General features: G+C 36.6%; 1 protein-coding gene and 1 long non-coding RNA gene across 4 annotated transcripts in view; one reads left to right on the forward strand and one right to left on the reverse strand.

Moving 5' to 3' along the window:
* Nucleotides 1–22707, reverse strand: part of LOC129436462 (protein shisa-9) — a 103210-nt gene that overhangs the window by 30735 nt on the left and 49768 nt on the right. The window lies entirely within an intron of this gene.
* Nucleotides 3327–4784, forward strand: LOC141351113 (uncharacterized). Its single transcript, XR_012359310.1, has 2 exons — nt 3327–3595; nt 4065–4784. It is a non-coding gene; the product is annotated as an uncharacterized lncRNA (long non-coding RNA).

Raw genomic sequence — 22707 nt, forward strand, 5'->3', positions numbered from 1 at the left:
TGATAAGAGAATTTTCATTTCTGAGTGAAATAATCCTTTAAGTCCATATCTCTGATACAGAATATTTTAAGTGTTTACATTTTTTTAAGATGTCCTGCTAGGTTAAATCTAGAATAAAGGTTCAAGAAGAGCCATCTAGACAATAAACTGAATATCTGCTTTACCAGCCCGAATACATGGCAATACAACTACTGTAATAACTAATTGCTTTAACTAACCTAGTTGCATCAAATTCCCCTATTAAACAGTTATTCATTATTCACTTTTATTTATGAGTACATAATAATTATTAATGAATTAATTATTTTGTTATACTGCAGAAAGAACACAGTCTACAAGTGCACTATTGTCCCTTTATTTTGCCACTCATTTGTTCTGTGTCTATTATTCATTAATCTTTTTCTTTGTTCCTTCTGTTCATTAATGGTCTGTGGGCTGTGTGGTGTTCAGAGACCGGTTAAGGTCCAACTTGGGTCTCTCTCTCTCTCTCTCTCTCTCTCTCTCTCTCTCTCTTCTCTCTCTCTCTCTCTCTCTCTCTCTCTCTCTCTCTCTCTCTCTCTCTCTCTCTCTCTCTCTCTCTCAGTGTACTGGCTGTCCTTGGCTTTGTCCCTCTCCTTTGTTCACTAAATTCTGTTCACACCGCTAGAATCCAACTAAATCCCTCACTGGAAGCTTATTGACTCTAACCTTCACTGATCGCCAGGACTGAGCCATCTTTGAACTCCCATCACTGCTATTATATTTTAAACTTAAAGGAATAGTTCATCCCTTCATTTTTTATTATTTAATTGGTTCTTTACACAAAGCTGTTGAATGACTTAAAGGTGCAACGTGGGACTTTTAGGAGGATCTCTTGACTGAAATGCAATATAATATACATAACTATATTATCAGTGCTGTAAAAAGACCTTACATAATGAACTGTATTGTTTTATTAGAGACTGTCATCCAAAAATGACGACCTTTTTGGTCGTTTGTGCAAGCACCTTATTACGACGTAAAGTGACGTATTAAGGGATTAAGGAATTGTTATAGTCGTGCGTAGGTCCTACGGCGTAGCAGCGACGGCGTAGGTTATGCATCGGTTTTCATTTATACTTTTGCGTCTACGTGCAAACACACGCGCGACCGCTGGTGGGCAGTATCCACGCGTGTAGCAGCGCAACCGTCAGTGAAGAAGAAACTGGGCAAGTTAACAAAGAAGAAACAGCAACTTGTTGTGTATAATTTGAGAAGACCTGCAATGATGGAAGTAAATAAACAGCGACTTTTGTTGCAGTTTGAGTTAAATCACTCCTCAACTTGGCTCATCTTTGTTTTCACCGTCACAAACGGAAATAGCTATGACGCAGTTTTTTTTACCTGACGGGGGGGTTCTGGTGGACCAATCACAGCGCTTGTGGTCCGCGTAGAACTGACGCGCTGTTAAAAATTTTGCGAGGTGCGCGTCAGGCTACGTAGAGCTACGCACGATTATAAATCGCCCTTTAGTGTTCTCTAGCGGCAGTAGCTTATACAACCTGTTGTTACGTTTTAAGGTTTTTGCATTATACATCAGATTAAACACAATGTAGAAACGGTTTCATAAACATGTATGGTTTAAAAGATATTTTGGAGCATCTAACCACACCCTCACCCTTACCCAACCACTTCTCAACCATATAAAACACAACACGCAAGTAAAAGTAAAGTACAGTCACAGGTATTTAACGCATAAAACAGTATAAAATATTACAAACCATTTGTGTTTCAAACCTTGCGAACTGAAGCCGTACGATTACTTTATATGAAGATCTCTGTTATCAAAACGCACAGTCGGATCTCATTCAAACATAAACCAGCATGACGTAGTCGGTCAAGAGCCAATAGCGCTTTACATTCTTAGCTAACGTAATGATGCAATCGATCATGAGACACACGAGAGACAATAGCCGTTTCTCAATATGCGTTCTTGTCTGTACTTGCGTTCTTGTGGACTTGTGAAACGTTATCAGTCGCGGCCCAAGTACTGTTCCAATTCAAAGTTCGCATCAAGCCCAAGTTCACATAAAATCCCCGGATGTGTTCTTGATCCGCCCATTTTATCGAGGATGCATCGGAGGAGACTTGTGTGGACTTATGACAGCGAAGTTTCCCAGAATGCATTTCGCGTCAGAAGTTCGTTCTTCCGAGTCTGAACTTGCAAGTCCGAACTAGGAAGGACACAAGTCCGAACTTGGCGTACTTGGTATTGAAAAACGGCTAATGCCTTTTCACAATCATATATGACATATCATCGTTTTTGAATCAGTACACCGGATCTGATATTTACAGCGGATTGTCATTACTTTTGGATCTTTAAATAAATCGATCGTTTGACTTCAGTACACTTGGAATATTTTAAGTAAATTTTTAAAAAGTTGTGACTGTTTTGTATGCAGTGTTTATATCATATAATAAATAAATGGGTACGTTATTTGGCCTAAATGCCTGAATAGTGTAATGTGTAATAAAATATAATTAATCCTGGCGGTTTAAATTGAAAATCTTATCCCAGTACATATCATTTATCACCCCAAAATATAATTTTATACTCTAATATATTAAGGTTCACCTGCTGCCGGTAGAGGCGCTAATTTATTAAATGCATCTACAGTATTGGTCGTATTTGGTGAAATGGACAAACGACCAAAGTTTAAGAATAGGTTGTTTTATTACCGTAGAATGAGCTGTTTTTATCTACATATATTTTTATCTGGTCCGTGAAGCAGTTTATTAAATATCACTGCGTTTGGGTTAAGATTTTGGTCCAAATTGACTAATTTGATGTCCAAGATGCAAGATGTTGCAAGTCTGCAGTGCAGTTAAATTCATTGACTGCTGCTGCCCTGACATGGATGAGTGAAGAAAAGAAAACATGTCAGACACACTTAGAGGGTTTTGCATTTCAAATATTGACAAAATTTTAATACATTTTTGGCTGAATGGTTCCTTTAACCAACCTCCTCAGTTCCCCGTTCACTCACTGGCGATGTTTTAATCAATGGCTGTGTAAAGATTATATAGAAGCAGACGCTGCAAGTGATTTGAAAGGATGACCTGATTCCAGCGCCATTCAATATTCCAGTCGACCATACAGCCAGGTTTCATTTTTCCCTTGTGACATCATTGTCTCTCCATTCACTGTTCTTCAGGCTCATAAGTGGGACGGGATGGTACCTTGGGACATGCATCTAAAGCAACGGTTTGCCAGGAACGCCGGGCTGAAGAATCCAGAAGGGTCTGTCTCTTTCATGATAACAACCAGAAGAATGAAACTCTCAGCTCTGGCCAGATTTCTGCTATTCACCTTATTTTTCACGACAACAAGGGCGGCGCCATTTCGTTCATTTTGTCAACGTTCTTCCGGGCGCATACATGATGAGCAGCTGAGGCAGTGGCTGAAGGCGACGTGTTAAACTTAAAAAGCTCACTCAAGTGCCTTTATGTTTGTTTCTTACCAATTTTAACGAACGGGAAGCCGACTGAGGAACACCCTTATCCCAAGTAAAGGTTCGACTACGATGTTCCGGTAAATTTAAACCACGGCGGGTGTTGCAAAGGTGGCCAGTTTCAGGTAAGCTATCTTAGCTAACTATGTGCTCGTTCGCCTAAAGTTAGATTTGTGAACTCCGTTCAACAAATACACTTAAGATCAGTAACGTTAGTTTATCAAATGCAACTATTTTGAATGATTTTAATTGTCCACAAATATTTTTATATTTACGATAGTACAACGAGATATTATAGTACATACATTACATTATTACAGTAGCCCACGTGATTCCTACAAGTTACTGAGATTTCAGATGCTAGAATGTCAGTTCATTTCTCATTCAGATATTGATAATGACCTATTAAACAACGTATTATTTAACACTGAAGTTAAAGGTTGTGTGTATAATGTTACTGTCTCTTTTTAATGCATCTCTCTCTTACACACTGTTCTGTTTAAGTATGGGTGCCATTTATATATTAATTCTCATGATGCAACTTTATTTTAAATACTAACATAAAAAATGTTTATGGTTATATTATTTTCACAGATGCATTGATGTGTAGTGATGCAGTGGACAACTGTGAGGATGATACAATCAACATGTTCCTAAACTGTGATGCAGAAACACAGTCCATCCGTCTGTGACCACAACTACACTTTAAAATCACAACTCAACCTGAAGCAACCTACATCTGATATGGGAAAACAATGGTGCGGTTTCCCGGACAGGGCTTATTCTGGTACCAGGCTAAAATGCATATTTGAGCTACAATAATTTAAAAACACCTTGTACTCACATACCTCAACGAGTGCCATTGTTTTGTCACACGATGCGCACCAGTCTTGTTTTTTTGTAGGGTTTGTTTGTAAAAACTAAAATGTCCTAATATAATTAAATCCTAGTCCTGTAAACCCTGTCCGAGAAACTGCTCCAATGTGTTGAGCTGTCACAAATGTACAGAAACAACCATCCTTGTCAGCTTTACACAGGGTTGATATTGCATCCATTACACAGTCGCCAAGCACTTTACCAGTACATACACCAACAGCTTCCAGATATACACTTGGGATCAGCTCCTGATGACTCTGATAAAGCTGCATCTTAATTTATTGCAGGGTGGTCTTGCTGAAAAGTTAGCTGTTTCTTAGTCCATAGTTATTTTTATAAACCTTTACAATGTGACCTGATTTTACCTGTTGTAAAGTTACATTAAACCTTCATATGTGATCAGATGTCATGCAGTGATATTAAACATTTACAATGTGAGCTGTTGTGCATTTATATTAAACCTTTACAATGTGATCAGATGTTGTGCAATATTAAACCTTTACAATGTGATCAGATGTTGTGCATTTATATTAAACCTTCACAATGTGATCAGATGTTACCTGCCATGCAGTTATATTAAACCTTTACAATGTGATCAGATGTTGTGCAGTTATATTAAACCTTTAGCCTACAATGTGATCAGATATGATCTGTAAGGAATTTCTTAAACCATATGTGAGCTTTAGATTCCACTTAAAAGGATTTAAGTCTCCTGATTTGAAGGAATAAGTGTTGGCAAGTTTGCAAATGAATTCTATCATGGTACATTACCACATAAAAACGAAATAGTTATTGGACTGGCTAAGGTGCACATTTGCTTTAAAAAAGACGAAATCACTGTGTAAATATTGGTAGGCATAAGTACTTTAATAATTTTCAATGCTGCTCCATCAATTCCTGACAGGACGAGCTAATTTAATATGCCAGGTTACATGCCGCGGCCGCTTCATATCGTCTAACCACGAGACGATTGATGGGACAATATAACTCTATCCGAGTGTCGTATGAAGTTTTAACCGAGCTCCTAATTTAAAACATTTACAGCAGTAGCAATATTTGTCATTTCGCCTAAGTTATAGTGAACTACAAACAATCTTCTAACCACCAAACTAACTACCGAATGCACTGTGCCATATTAGCAGCGGAAGTCTGTTGACAAAATGTGGAAGAGCGAAGAATTAAAAAGGGGCGTGGCGGAATAAGGTGAATAAGCTTCACTGATATGCTTCTATAGGAATCATTTTGCTGTCAAGGCTGGTAGACCACACAAAGAAGGCTGTCCACAAACTTCAATGAACCTTACGCGTTATTTAACTGTATACTGTATGCCCAACCCTTCACTTGATCTAAGGGTTTAGTAAATTTTAGTAATGCTCCGATTGGCTGCAATTGGCTGCGGAGAGACAAATCGCTTGTTACTGGAATCTTGTCAGGATGCACCAGCTGGTTTGTACAAAGCGTTAACTATGATATTTTTAAACATCATTTGCTAACTTGAATGTAGAGACAGAGCCAGAAGGCAATAAACGTTTCACATTTAAAGTACCATAAAATACAAACGAAAAACATATTTTTTTAATAGAATGCTGTAGTGTTTTATTTATAAATTATTTATGTACTAAATTCGTTTTTTTAAATTCATGTGCCATCATAATCAAAAAAAAGTTAAGTCTGAAAATGAATTGGGGTTATGTAAGGGATAATGTATAGGCAGCTGGTTGTTATCACAGAAATAAGCCCCAACATTGTGATCGGGTGTGATCTGCTTCGTGTCGATCGGGTCTTTTATAACACTAAAGGGGCTTTTTCGCAATAACAACCTGCTGCCTGTACATTTTTCCGATTATTACATGACTATTGCTTACCTCATAAGTAAGGTAAGGAACATTAAATATTGATTTGAAATATTTTATAATCTAATTTTTAACGAATGCAGACCTTCCCTGAGGAAAACCATTAACTTTCGGTTTTTATCTCGTCAATTAAAAGAAAACATTTCCCAGCCAATGACGCTTTCCTGACGAGTTTTTATTGGTAATCTGTTATTCCACTATTATCTAGACACTATTACCCAATTTATAAAAAACTGAAGCAAAAACTCATTTAATTTTATTTTATTATTTATTATTTAATTTTAACTCCCTGTATGTTTTGATAATCTTAAATTTGACAAAATGCATTTATTTCCGCTTTTTGCTAAAAATTTTGTATTTTTGAAGAAACCTTCCATGAAGGGATGAAACGTTTTTCCCCTTTGTTTGTTTGTTTGAAAGTGTGTCTGTCCTTTCATTTGATTTATTTGTATGTTTATATATTTATAGAAGCAAATTTTCCTGGAAGACATTTTGTAAAACTTTTGTGAAAATCTCAAAAAAGTCTGGTGGGCAAACTTAAAAAAAAAAATGTCAAGAACACGATTAGGTTTAATCATTTGTAAATATAATGTCATATATGTTATTAAAAAACATATTATTTATTTTTGTATAATATTAAACTGTACCTGGCAAAATAATTTGCAGCATCCGGGTTACCGTGTGTTATTAGTTTTGATGGATTTTTATCTGGAAAAAACAAACCTGGAAATGTCGTGACTGGCCAATCAGATTTTAGCATTCCAAAAAGCCATGTAATAAAAAATGATTATGACAAAATTTTTAAAACCCTGTCCGTCAAAATGATGGACAATGAAAAAGTTTAGCGCATACTTTGATGTGAGTTTATGTGATTTGGGTTCTCAAATCAGTTCTCAAAAGACAAAATCAAGTCCCACCCTAAATTTTTTTTCTCATTCAAGAAGCCTTTTCACTTGATATACATCACGATACAGAAAGGAAGATAAACGCTACTTCCGTTTCATGGTGACAACATTGATACAGAAATATTGCATAACATAGTCTGTCAGTCAAAATTAAGAGTAAAGAATCGGCACTAAATTGGGATTAAAGGTGTATTGTGTAAAATTTTTTTTAGAAGGATCTCTTGATAGAAATGCAATATAATATACATAACTATGTTATCAGTGGTGTATGAAGACCTTACATAATGAACTGTATTGTTTTTATTAGAATGAACCGTTTTATCTACATACACTGTGGGTCCCCTTACATCAAAGTCCCCTTCATGTTTCTACAGTAGCCCTAAACAGACAGGTCGTCCCTACGTTGTCTCAGACGACCTGTTTGTCCTGTGGCGGCTACCATATGCGTTTTAAAATTGAGGGGTGAGCTGTTGGTTGCAATATTAGAGTCTCACCACTAGATGCCGCTAAAATTTACACACACACGCATCAGTCGCGTAGCTATGGGTGGGCCTGGGTGGGCCCACCCACCTGCCTATCCAGTAAAGCCTATTAGTTATCCTAATGTGTAAATTATGTTGCAATTATCACTATTGACCTATAAAATATATCTTTTTTTTAAACTCTTGTTTGCTATTATAATAAGGAATAAGTTAATTTTGTAAATAGTAGCAGGGCTTGACATTAACTTTTTGAGCAACTTGTCCCTCGGACAAGTAAATTTGTGTTTCACTTGTCCATGCACAAAAGTCACTTGTCCGGGTAAAGATTTATAATATAATGTATTTTTTGTGTTTTGCTAATCAGTGGCGGAGCAAAATAATAGAAGATTTTTCAATGATTGTCTGACATTAAAACACTGTACATTACCATGTTTTAAATAACTTATTAGAATAAATGTATATAGATTATCTGTTATATATATAAAATCAATCTTAAACCTAGCATTTACGCTGTAATGTTTGTGTGGGATTTTTAATGTACAGTGACGAACTCTGTCCGATTCAGATCAGCTGTCGCGCAGCGCACACACACATAGGCGCGCTGAAAGAGAGATTCTCGTTATAAAACAGATTCTTAAACAAGATTTTAAGCCCATTATGTGTTTTACCGAACGTTAGAAGAGAAAAAATACGGACTTAAATCAGATTTTTGGCCACACAGTGAAGTCATTTATATTCACGCTGGAGCCTGAAGAAACATCACTCTCCGTGACTCCCGCCCTTCGTGTTCGGCGATCAGGTTTAATGCGCGCACAGCTTGTTTAGTAACAATAACAGTACATGTGTGTGTCGGCGTGCTGCGCTCTCTGTTTAATATTCCGCTCTGTGTTTGCGCTGCGCGTTCTGCTCTGTCGTTAACGGCACATAACGTGAAGTAACATTGATTAAAATTTAACTTGTCCAGTCGGACAACTAATTTTCTCTTACACTTGTCCTACAAAAAATCCACTTGTCCCGGACAAGCGGACAAGCCTTAATGTCGAGCCTTTTAGTAGTGCAATAAATCAGGCCTTCTGGTCTGAAAACGAGGTGTGTTCAGGCGCATTGTTGGTGCGTTGCTATTTTGAGGCAAATAAAATAAACTACGCCATTGACCAACAAAAACCTGCCAATGGAGAAATATTGCTTTTGTTATTTAATGAGCGCATATGCGCCTATAAACGGCAACGCACATTTGCTTATCACATGGATGCGCAGCAGCACACAAACGTTTAAAATATGAAAAATCTAAGGATTACAATGTTAAAATGTTTTAAAAGATTATTATTGAGTGTCTTGGACATAAATGAGAACCGATTATGAGACGTTAGAAGGCGTAAAAAGCTACTTCACCTGTAGCCTGGTAAGTAATTAAATGTTTTGCTTTAAACAAATGCAAATATTGCATTTATTTAGAATTTTTTTAATGCTACCCCAAAGATTTATTATATATGATGACTTTGTACCTGTGGATATGATGAGATGAGAACCGTTTTCTTATGCTTCTGAAAAAAACTCTTCGTTTTGCAACGAAACTCTTCAAATACCAACAAATTAGGCTACTATTTAAAGTATTTTTAAAGTACAAAGCTTTTCTTGCATATTTGTAAAATATTCTTTGAGATAACACTGATCATCTGGGCTATCAATATATTTACAGCAACTGTAAATACTTCCATGAGTGAAAGAAAACGACTTTTAAAGGTTTTAATACCAAAAAATAACAATTTCATTACAAATAAAAACAACAAAATTTTTTAATATCAATCTTAAACTGGTGGTCTTCTTCCTCCGCTAAGTTTTTTAGTTGACAAATTCTGCCAAAATATGCAATCGGGATGGCGCCAGCGCAACTGGCTTGTAAAGGAGATGAGACTCTTATTGGTTTATTGCACATTGCGCTTAGATTGTTAAAATAGGGCCCATACAGGCTTTTGTTCTTATTAAGCTGGTGTAGTTGTGTGTTTGTATATTTTGATAACAGGTGCATTTTTGGTTAAGGCCCACCTGATTTTCTCTGGGCCCACCCACATTGTGAATCCTGGCTATGCTAGTGAGCATAGAGACAAAAATGTGCACATTCACAGTGACATACAGACACCTAAAGATTTTCAGCAACATGACCAACAGACCTTTGCGATATGACAAAGGTTGTGACATTTACGCATTTGGCAGAAGCATTAATCCAAAGCAATTTACAGGCCTGTTTCACAGACAATGCTTAGCTAAAGCCAGGACTAGGCCTTAGTTAAACTAAGATATTTAGGCATTTTTTGTAAACATGCCTAGGAGAAAGATGTTACTGGTGTGTATCTTGGGGCAAATCAATGACACAGGCATATTTAAAGATATTTTCATGCGTTTTAGTCTAGGACTAACCTTAAGCCTTTTCTGTGAAATCGGAGGATAGTGTATTACACAAAGTATATACTATATTTGATCAGTATGTGTGTTCCCTGGGATGAAAACTGAACTACAGTAACTCTTTACAGGAACAGTTCAGCTTTATGCAAATGTACAGTGATTCACAGCTGTGAAAACACCTGCAGCCTAAAGTTTTATCAGCCTCTTCTTTGCATCACCTCACCTCTCTGTCTAAATCAGTGCATTAATTCCCATTACCTTCATGAAATGAGAAACGTGTATTCAATCAAGAAACTATTGACAAAAACTGCCATGATAACCGAGTTAACCTGACCTGTCAGTTCTATTGATCTTAAATCCGCACCGTGTTGAACCCAAACAAAACAACCCGATTGATTTTGGGGGAATCAGAGATTGTAGAAATGTTGTCTGATGTGTAAATGCATCAGTGCATTCCAGCTTGTATCACTTTCACTTAATGCAGCGCTCCCGTGCATAACATGCAATCTGAAGAACAGCAACACACATGCTGAGACGCATCTGTTCCCGGCTGCGTTTAAATCAGGATGTCTTCGTTTATTTGCTTTTCCAGCAGTTAAATATTGAAACAGCTCAGTTTCACCTGTAACTAGTATGTTTACTCATAAGAGAGCCGTTTATTGATAGAAAACTAGTGCTTATCATGAAGGTCAACATTTTAATGTTCATGATGAATGAATTTCTGATTGAGAATGTACAGTACTGGAATGGCTTGCGCTGTATTTGTGTGTATTACTGGATCATCATCAGGGATTTCCAAACTTCCTGATTCGATCCCAGCATGTTCATTCTCATTGAAGAGCCATGTGGTCCTTAATTAAACAGCCACTTTCAGCAAAATCCTTATTAAGACTCTCTGTTGGCAATCAAAGGTGGGAAGACAAACTACTGGCATACCAAATCAGCAATAAGTGCACCCAACTGGGTCCTAAATTCAGTTTAGGACCCATTCAGAGACACAAGCACATGTAGACCAGAGGTGGTTTAGACTCTCGTAGCGACCAGCTGAAAGCAAGAAAACAGCTTAGACTCAGTTGGACCACCCTTAATCCTAAATGGTCTGGACTGGTTTTTATCACATTGCATCATGTGTCAGAGATGTCTTTTTTAACAACTATAATAAAATGTAATGATTTTGCTGAAAATTTGTAGTATTTGATCGCATACGTCACTGAAGATGTATAATTTCAATGACGTACAATATGCATCCGAGGATAGCCTTCAAAATAAGCTTAAATCCAGCTTTTGCATCTTTTCGTAAGTTAATTCAAAGTCATTTATTGGGTATTGAATGCTTCCTCACAGACTATAGGTGAAGCCATACAAAAGAAAGAATATAGAAATGTACACAAATTGTACAACAACAAAAAAAAGATGTAATAAGCTTAATTGCTACACTGCAAAAAATGATTTTCAAGAAAAAAAATCTTACTATTTTTGTCTTGTTTTCAGTAAAAATATCTAAAAATTCTTAAATAAAGATGCTTTTTCTTGATGAGTAAAACGACCCAAGAAAATATGTCTAGTTTTAAGACCAAAAATATCAAATTTAAGTGATTTTGTGCATAAAACAAGCAAAAAAATCTGCTAATGGAGTAAGCAAAAAAATCTTGAAAATTTTTCTTAAACACTAAATTCAAGGAAAAATCAAGAAAAATTAGCTTACCCCATTGGCAGATTTTTTTGCTTGTTTTATGCACAAAATCACTTAAATTTGAAATTTTTGGTCTAAAAACTATAAACTTATTTTCTTGAGTCGTTTTGCTCATCAAGAAAAAGCATCTTTATTTAAGAATTTTTAGATATTTTTAATGAAAAGACAAAAATACTAAAAAAAATTTTTTTCTTGAAATCATTTCTTGCAGTGTAGTCTAGTTTTTACACTCCAAAAATGTCTTTATAACTTAGTATTTTTGTCTTGTTTTCAGTAGAAATACACTGTAAAAAAATTCCGTAGAAATTGCAGCTGGGTTGCCGGTAACTTACCGTAGATTTAAATTTATGTTATTTACTGGCAACATTTTGTTCAAAGTTAAATGAACATTAAAAATGTACAAGTCTTTGGGCCTCATTTATAAAATGCTGCATAAAAACCATCCTACATTTGATCTTACGATCATTTAACAAAAATGCGTACGTGTGATCCACAAACCGAACACACGCGCAGAAAACGCGCGTACCCCTTTCAAATCTATAATTCGCAAATGAACTTGAACTTGTGCCTGCAGCCGAGCTGTTTCAGATCTCCGCCTTTAAACGATGCGTAATTAATGTCAGATAAAAGAGCGCTTGTCAATGTTTAAACCCAATTTCAAACAGAGAGAATGGCTTATATTTCCAAAAACCTGCAGCAATCAGACAAGCAAAGTTCGTACGTCTGTTCAGACCCTGACGTGACGCTCAGCACTTTTCCACGTCAAAGACAGTTTTTATAAATATGGACTTTGCCGTGGATTTTTGCCTACGCACACTTTACGATCAAATCTGTGCGCACGCTTTATAAATGAGGCCCTTTGTCTTTACAGAGTAAAACTAAAAAAACAGCATCAAGCAAAACATTCTGGGAAACAAAATCTGAAGCAAAAAACAGAAAAAGGTTGATGATGATTTCTGGTTCCCAGAATGCTTTGCATGAGGCTGTTATTGTATAGTTTTATTCTGTAAAGATAAAGACTTGTTAATATTTAAAATGTATGTAACTTTGAACAAATTCTTGCCAGTAAATAACATAAATTTAAATACGGTAAATTACCGGCAACCCAGCTGCAATAACATTATAATTTCTACTGAATTTTTTTACAGTAATAGCTAAAAATTCTTAAATCAAGATGCATTTTCTTAATGAGCAAAATGACATAAGAAAATAAGTCTAGTTTTTAGACAAAAAATATACAATTTAAGTGAATTTGTACTTGAAACGAGCAAAAATATCTGCCAATGAGGTGAGAAAATTTAGCTTGAATTAAGTGTTTAAGAAAAAATAAATCTTATTTTAAGTTTTTTTTCTCACCCCATTGCCAGATTTTTTTGTCTAAAAACTAGACTTATTTTCTTTGGTAATTTTGCTCATCAAGAAAAATCATCTTAATTTAGATAATTTAGATATTTTAGCTGAAAACAAGACAAAAATACTAAGTAAGAAAGTCCTTTTTTGCAGTGTAATAGCTAATTTGCATCCTTTGTCATTTTATGATGCAATAAGGGACCCCTGCATCCCTCTCGCACCTTGAATATGTTTGGGTGGAGAGTGATTTTATTGTAATGCATTAGAAATGAAGTAATTAGCTGTTAGCATGCGCCAGTTAGTTCAGTGTTTCAGCGGGTGAGGCAGATGGTTTGTAGTGGCCCTGTTAGCCGTAGGGCGAATGATGCTCCAGCGGGTGTGTATGTCTGTATGTGATTCTGCCAGTAGCGGTATATCACAGCAGGGAAAATATTTGGCCCTGATGTGCCTGCTACACTAGAAAGAGGCTCAGACATGTTTGGCTCAGTAATCTGCATAAAAGACGACTTCTGTGTGTGTGATTAAATGTTTACTCAAGGAACCATTCGGCCTTGATCTAGGAAAAAAATTTAAAGTTGTGCAGTGATAATATCATATCCTATACGGCAGGTCTATCAGAGCAGTAATCTGTTGGCGGAAAGGAAATATTTGCTGGATAGTGAAAAGGCAATAAAGTTTGACATGCTTTCCCTTCTGACTGGTTTTCTTTACAGACTCAATAAAGCCTGACAGCAGCAGTTCCCGTCTGCTGAGTCCTGGAGTTTACAGACCCTCTGTTTATTAACCAGACCTGAGAGCAAAGCATTTTGGGAAAACTTTGAAAAATGCCTAGCACTCGTAATTATATAAAACTGAATTGTATGCATTCAGAAAAAAATTATTAAGTGGTTCTTGCTCACAATGCACAGCACAATGTTCTGGTTCATTGGCTTGCAGTTGCTAAGGTGAACACAGGTGATGGTTTCCATAGGTTGCAAACACTCAAATTATAGGCACTATAATGCACTGAAGTACAAACGAAATTAAATTTGTGCTGACTGTGATTTTACTACATAAACCGAAAGGTTAAACATGGTTAATGTAATAAAACCGTAGTTACTTTTTACGCAAGACTACAATAAAAACAGGTCGCTCAGGCAAAACCTATAGAGGTCAATGTTTTAACAATTGCACACAAAAGACAATAAAGAGAAACACCTCAGGAAGCTTCGATTGCAACAATTTACTATAAAAGTAAGTTATAATGCCGTTCTGGTCTTTGATGCTGATTGGACAATGTTTTTTCGCGAAGCATAATTATTGTATAGCCACATTACAGAGCTATTATTAGTATCACGGCACATTACATCATTAAAGCCACATTATGCTACTATGTACAGTATAAGTCAGGTACTACAGTATATCTTTTGTGTTTAATTATTGTATATTTTTATTAAACATTTAGGGGTTTAAAGATAAACAGTAGAAGGGATTCAAGTCTCTCGTACTTTATTGCTTACACTGCAAAAAATGACTTTCTAAATTAGTATTTTTGTCTTCAGTAGAAATATCTAAAAATTCTTAAATCAAAAGCAAAAATATCTGCTTGAATGAAGTATCTCAAGATTTTTTTCTCATCCCATTGGCAGATATTTTTACTTGTTTTAAGCACAAATTTACTTGAATCGTATATTTTTGGTCTGAAAACTAGACTTATTTTCTTAGGTCATTTTGCTCATCAAGAAAAAGCATCTTAATTTAAGATTTTTTTAGACATTTCTACTGAAAACAAGACAAAAATACTCCATAAGAAAGTCATTTTTTGCAGTGTACACAAATGCTATGGTAATCCTGAAATAATCAGATCCTGGTTTTAACTTTTTGTTTATGTCTGCAGGAATGCCACAATCATAAACAGGACAGTTTTATGGAGAGACTGAAGAAACTCTTAAAATACCCGGAGGCCTGATGATTCCTGAGCACCCCAGGCTAATAAAACACATGCAGCTTTACCCCTGGGGAGGTGTGTATGGATATTTCGGTGGCAATTGAGAAACCCTCCTGCAGATGGTACAGCCAACCGAGCACCTCAGTAAGGGTTTGTTTACTATATTAGTAAGGACATCTCATAGATTTCTGTTTGTGTGTGGACCACATTATTTTTATTTATACCATAGTTAAAAATGTATCAATTTTTAAGCCAAAAATCTTTAGGATATTAAGTAAAGATCATGTTCCATGAAGATATTTTGTCAATTTTCCACCATGAATATATAAAAATGTCTTTAGCATTAGTAATCTGTGTTGCTATTTTGGACAACTTTAAAGGCAATTTTATTAATATTTAAATTTATTTGCATCATCAGATTCCAGATTTTCAAATAGTTGTATCTCGCCAGAATATTGTCCTGTCCTTACAAACCATACATAAATAGAAACCTTATTTATTTAGCTTTCAGTTGATGTATAAATCTAAATAAAAAAATGTATCCTTGTGACTGATCTGTTGTCTAGGGTCACATATAGAAGGGGAAAGGGGGGCACAACCTAATGCTTTTTGGCTTTGGCTCTATCTAACTAAAATATTAGTTAAATGAATAATTTTTTTTACACAATCAACACACACCTCTTTGATACAAATGAACACTTGAAGTTTGTTGGTGGGACCTACCGTTATCGTACAAATACACCAAAAGTGACAGGAGTTACAACTTACCCCATAGGTGGGATTAATTATAACAAACAGAGGGTTTGTTGTAACACCTGCTTGAAAATGAAGTTTAAACAAAATAATTTAATCAAATTCTGTCTATATACTAAAGGTGGATATTATTTATATATCAGCCCATAATAGATAGATATCCACACATTCATCCATCCATGATCCTTCATCTAACCAACCTTGTATTATACATCAATGCATATAAATAGATTTTTTTGAAAGGGCGTCACAATTTAGACAAAAAAAATCATAATTGTGAGTTATTTCCCCTGATTGTATTAAAGGAATATTCAATTTTCTTAAAAGAAAAATCCAGATAATTTACTCACCACCATGTCATCCAAAATGTTGATGTCTTTCTTTGTTCAGTCCAGAAGAAATTATGTTTTTTGAGGAAAACATTCCAGGATTTTTCTCATTTTAATTGACTTTAATGGACACCAACACTTAACACGTAACAGTTTTTTTCAACGGAGAATCAAAGGACTCTAAACGATCCCAAATGAGGCATAAGGGTCTTATCTAGCGAAACGATTGTCATTTTTGACAAGAAAAATAAAAAATATGCACTTTTAAACTACAAAGCGTTAGCGTGACCTCACGCAATACATAATGACGTCAAGAGGTCACAGGGGACAAACGTGAAACTCCGCCCCAGTGTTTACAAGTGTGTTGAAAGAGGACCGTTCTGACGTTGTTGTATGTGGAATGATACTAATTAATGTCTTTGTGTCAGTTTATTGTTTACAATGGTCCACAAATGTGCGTTTTATATATGTAACACGTGACCTCCCTACGTCACTACGCATTTACGTTAGGTCGCGCTGGACCGGACCTAGACGAAAAGTCGTGGTTTAAAAGTGCATATTTTTTATTTTTCTTGTCAAAAATGACAATCGTTTCGCTAGATAAGACCCTTATGCCTGGTTTGGGATCGTTTATAGTCCTTTGAGACTCCGTTGAAGGGGGCTGTTGCGTGTTGAGTTGGGTGTTGAGTGTTGGTGTCCATTGGGGTCCATTAAAATGAGAAAAATCCTGCAAAAAACATAATTTCTTCTCGACTGAACAAAGAAAGACATCAACATTTTGGATGACATGGTGGTGAGTGAATTGTCTGGATTTTTCTTTTAAGAAAATTGACTATTCCTTTAACAGTTATCATTTTGATGAACAGTATTTACATTGTTTTCATTATCATTGTATACTGGGCTTAATTGTGTGACAACTTACCCCACTGTGTAAAAAAGTTTTCAATCCCAGCTATAAGAGTTGCTGACATGTTCCAAAATGGTGTTATGTTTTAGGTAACAAGACAGTGATTAAAATAATATAAGGGTGGATTTAGTGACTTACACACCTGACCCAGAAACTGGAAAAAAACCATAAGATGAAGAAACATACTTACATGCCTTAAAAACACTGCTGCACTGTATAAATATGTAAAGTGTTACAATTAACCATGCGTTAGTGTGTGCCCAGCTTACGCCTATATATAAACTATATCAATTTTAGCTATATACACCATATAGATGATTATATAATCTATAACTACTCTCCACCCAATTTATACTAAATCTGACAACTTCCAAGAACAGTCCGTCTGGGTCTTTCATCTACAATACAATATTGATCTTATTTATCTGATATCAACCAATGTTATTCATATTTTTCTGTTTAAACTGAGATTTTAATTAGAATTGAACACTTGCAGCATTTAGTCAAATCAAAATATGTCTTTTTCAGAGTCTACTCTATAATCCAATTTGTTATTCAGTTGTTGTTTTTTTTGCATTCATCTAAATCAAATCTTCTTTCCACATAGAGGCATCCCTCATGTCGGATTTGTGTATTCTTCCTCTTCTTACTATAGTATCTCAAAATGAAAATATCACTGCAGGCTTCCCCCAGTCCTACACAATCACTCATGTAAATGTCACTAAAGGCCACTTCACACTGGTCAGACAGACTCCAACAGACGCGTCTGTTGGAGTCTGTCTGACCAGTGTGAAACCCCTGTTGGCAGTTGTTGGATCAAAGTCAATGAGACTTTAGAATGTGGTTGTCTGTTGGTGTCTGTTGGGTCTGTTGGTGTCTGTTGGAGTTGGTAGTTGTCTGACCAGTGTGAACTGGCCTTAAGACTGTACACACACACTCACAGCATTTTCAGAACAGATGAGACCCAGAGGTACTGCTAAATAACTGACGTCACTGGGATTCATCTAATGTGAATATAGGACACACATGTACACACACACACACACACACATTGTTTGTACAGCTATTCCTACGTAATTCCTACCCCTTAACCCTAACCCCAACCATTACAACTAAACCCAACCTAACCTAAACCGTAACCCTTAGACAGACCTTTAAAGGAGTGTCAGAGAGGTTTACTGAAATAGACTGTGAAATAGAAAGTGTAATATCAAAGACATCCAGAGCGCAGGGAACAGATCAAGTGTTTGTGTATGATACGCTTGAACAATGTTAGGGGTCAAGCACAAGTGGTCAGCGATGACATGCTTTCATTGAAATCTGGCAGATGTGTTGGACTATAAATAAATAAATAATAATATAATAACACATTTTTTACAAATGAATATTAAATGCCTTAAAAATATTTGCTTTTAATGTTTACTGAAGGTTTTGTCACTCGTGTGGCTCACGTGTTCATATCTATTTCCTTTATTGTGGCCACTTTGGTATGCACTACAGTATATAGTATGCACTATTATGCATTAATGTCTCTTAAATGTTTGCATGCTCTGTCAAAGAGAACATCCATAAGATTAGCACTGTGTGTGCATCGGTTTTTCTTTCTCCCTTCCATGTTATATGTGATACTTAGCTGCGGTTAGCTACACCTGTCAGCTCACATCAGCACTCAGAATATACAGAAATGACCTCCGCATCACACTTACTGATAAACATTCATAGACTGTATTTGAATGAGCGTACGCTTTCTATGACTGACACTTTTCCAAGGTCTCACTCTCTCTTACAAACACAAAGGCCAAAAACAAGCAATTCTGTGCAAGGATGCAAATGCATACGGCGATACATGCCCAGAATACTTAACGCATGATCTGATTGTGCATCTGTAAAGTTCATATGAAACACCTCGCAACTCATTCATGCATTTGTCTCTTTCTCTCTCTTTCTTGAGAACTACTGACATCTTTTATAAAACCGGGTTTTAAATTGAAGACAAATACTATAAGACATATTTTGGCTTTAGTTATTTGTTAAGGTCATGCTTCTTTGATCATAGACATTTCATTGAATGGTAGAATTGCTAGTTTCATCAAAGCAGCTGTTATACGATTATGTTCAATTAAGGTTGAGCGAATAAAAAGTAATAATACGCTTTGTTTTAAAACACGCTTTGAAGTCATTTACTTGTGATCTGTGTGGAAAAAATACATAAAAACAGAAAATAAAATTGTTCCTTTAAAGTCACAATTACATTGAAATGAAAAACTTTTTGGAATATTGTATTATTTCTTTACAAATTAATTTCATCATCTATTAACCTGATCAGGATCACTGTGCCGTACACGGCACACCCCACTCCCTCAAACGTGAGGCTGCATAAAAGTCATTGTAACTTTGAAGCATTAAATCTTCAAAATATACACCCATGTGGCACATCGTTTGAAAGCTTAGACTCTCAGGATTCCATTAAGCGCACACACAAAGCATAATATGATTTATAGCAGTCAAACAACTCTAATCTACTTATTAGTTACCTTAACCAGGGCGGCAGCAATTTAGGTTACCGCTATTTACTTAACTTCAAAATCTTCCCTTTATCCGCTTCGGTGAACTTGTCCAAAACAAATTGTTCATAAATCCCCAAAAGTCAAAGTAAATTGAATTTCCAAGCCTTTTAATCCAAAACGATTTGTTCGCCTCACAGTCTTGACGTTTCTAACCACATTACGATATAAATACTGTAAACAATAGTTCACTACCGGAAATTCGTTCGACTCTCACTTCTCATTCAAGACTTTTACAGGGCTTCATGTGGGTGTCGCGTTTATTTTGCAAAGTCTGAGGAACAAAACCGGACTCTTGTGGTATTTTGTGCCATTTCATAATCTCACAATCTTTTATCAAAACCGCTAATCTCCTCCTCTCCTCGAAACGATCTCTCTTCCGGTCAAGAGGAATGACTCAAGCACGGGGGGGGGGGATCGCAGCGATTAGCAGTTAGCAACATGACCCAACTTCCAACAATCCAATCCGTTTCACTTGGATATACTTCACAACGGGAAGAATAAGACAATTGCCACTTCAGTTTCATTGTGACTTTAAAGAGCACCTGTTGTCCAATTCACGTTTTTACATTTTCTTTGGTGTGTAAGGGTGTTTTCACATCAGTAGTTCGGTTCATTTGGTCCTGACCAAAAGCAAAAAATGATACATTGTAGCTTTTTAGCAGTTTTGGTTCCTTTTCACACCACACTAATTGCTCTGGTCCACACCAGTTGAAACAAACCAAAATTCTGTCATGTGATAAGATCCACATCATTCATTGGCCACATGTATTTGAACGTATTTCCTAAACTGCTTCTTGATTGGTCAGAATCAAAGTGCGCGAAATTCCAGCGGAACCCCGGAAGTAAACAAAAATGAGGAAAATACAGCAGACACCATGGACAGACGGCTGCACGCTGTAATTATCTACGTGGTTGTTATACATAGTTTGTATACAGTGGGTGCGGCTTGAAAACAACGTTTTAATGTACTACAAACCGCGAAAACACCAAATTTCTGAGGCTCAGCCCGCACCTCCTCGCAACTCCAGGTATGTCCGGGATCTGTCGTTGTGCTAATATTGGTAATAGAAACTGTCAACAAACACTTCCTCATCCGATAATGCACTGCGCAGCTAACTACGGCAGCTGGTTTAGTCCGAAATGCGCATTACTTTTGCAGTTAGGTCGGTTCGATCTCGGATCGTGTTCTCACCACAAACAAACCGCTCTAGAGTTTGTTTGAAAGCGTACCGCTCCGCTTCTTTGGTCCGCTTTTGGTGCGCAACTGCTGCATTCTCACCTGCCCAAACGAACCGCACCAAGTGAACAATCGAACTCTGGTACGATTCAACCGAACTAAACGAGGCAGTTGTGAATACACCCTAAGTGTGTGTTATATGCAAAAGGTACATACTCCAAAGTAAACAATGACACGAGTTATCACCTCCAACGTAAATCTCTTTTGTTGGACTACAACAAACACACGGATTGCAGGCATCAGTTTACTTCCTGGGATTGGTGATGTAGAGAGGACCGACATTAACTCTAGGAGTGTAAGTTAACTCCTATTAGCAAACGAATCTTTCAAACATGGTAAGGAGCGTCACATCTCCGGCTGACGTCAGAGGTATTCAGGCCAATCACAACGTACAGATTAGCTGGCCAATCAGGGACACGGCGCTTTTCAAATCAGTGCGTTTCAGGAAGAGAGGGAAATCTGGAGCTACAAAAAATGTACAATATGTGGAAAAAATTTGTTTTAACCATAAACCATGTGAACACATTGTATTATACCAAATACTTAAAATAACGTTGTGATTCACAATCCCTTATGTCAGAGGTTACATTGTGTCGTATTCTCATCAATTGATGGGAATTCTGAAAACAAGGGATTTTTTAATGCATCACATATTTAGATGTGTTTGTGTGTGTGTGTGTGTGTGTGTCACAGAAAGCCCTTAGGATAGGACAACACAAGAATCTACACTCTAAAGAGCTCTCTCTCTCTCTCTCTCTCTCTCTCGTTGCGTTCTGATCTTTCTCATATAGATGTTTGTGATCTTGTCCCTGGCGGCTCTCTGTCAGAGAACAAATTTTCTGCAGTCCAACTCGTTGTGTTTTATCATGACACATTTCATCATGTCCTTATCAAGACAGGACTACAGACTCACACACTGAAAGAGAGAGAAACGCTGGGTTAAAGCTCCTCACAGACCTGAAGAACAGATCTGTTTGCATTGATTGCCTGTTTTTAAACGGAGCCAAGGGGCATATTGGGTTTATATATGGCACTTGACTCAAGGGCACTCGCCCTCCCTCTCTCTTCCTCTCTCTATTTGTGTGTGTCCTTGTGTTGTTACGTCACGGCAATTCAGGTTTTATTGGTTGCATTGCTTTAGCCGTGAAAATACTTATTAACATCAACAAAGCTGACTTGGCTGAACAGTGAAGTGTATTACATGTCTCTGGATCTCTAACACACACACATACGTTCACACACTGAAACACACTCACACTTTCCAAAGAGATGTCGGAGAGAGGTGAGAAATAAAGCGCTGGATTTAGATAAAACCCTTGAGAGATTTGTGAGTATTTACCAGGGAGACTTCTTAGTGTTGAGTTTAAATGCGCAAGAGATCTCAGAAAGTGCGTGTACTAAAATTAAAGTGTCGGGTTAAGTGTAATTCTGGGTTATTTTTAAAGATAATGCAAAAATGAAAAAATGTGAGACTTCATAGGTGATAATCATATTCTGAGTTCAGTACAGTACAGAACGTACATACAGCAAGTTTTTTAAAAACAAGTAATATGGAGGATAGGTTGGTCCACCCTGAAAGAGAAATTCAGGTCTGTTTCTCACACACTATTAAAAATAAAGTTTAGAGTTACAAAAGGTGCCTTCCCAGACAGCAGACGACTCTAGGCCGGATGCGCACCAGATCCGCACCGGAGCTGCTGACATTGGTGCGGATGCTGCACGCAGTCGTCTGCTGTCTGAGTTAGAAGAACCATTTATTTATTTTTTTCCTTTTTATAGTCTAAAAAAAAGATGTTAAAGGAAAACACCACCGTTTTTAATATTTTACTATGTTCTTACCTCAACTTAGATTAATTAATACATACCTATCTTTTTTCAATGCGTACACTTAATCTTTGTACAGCGCCTCGTGAATGTATTAGCATTTAGCCTAGCCCCATTTATTCCTTAGGATC

Source organism: Misgurnus anguillicaudatus, chromosome 19 (assembly GCF_027580225.2).
Source record: "Misgurnus anguillicaudatus chromosome 19, ASM2758022v2, whole genome shotgun sequence".
NCBI classification, from domain to species: Eukaryota; Metazoa; Chordata; class Actinopteri; order Cypriniformes; family Cobitidae; genus Misgurnus; species Misgurnus anguillicaudatus.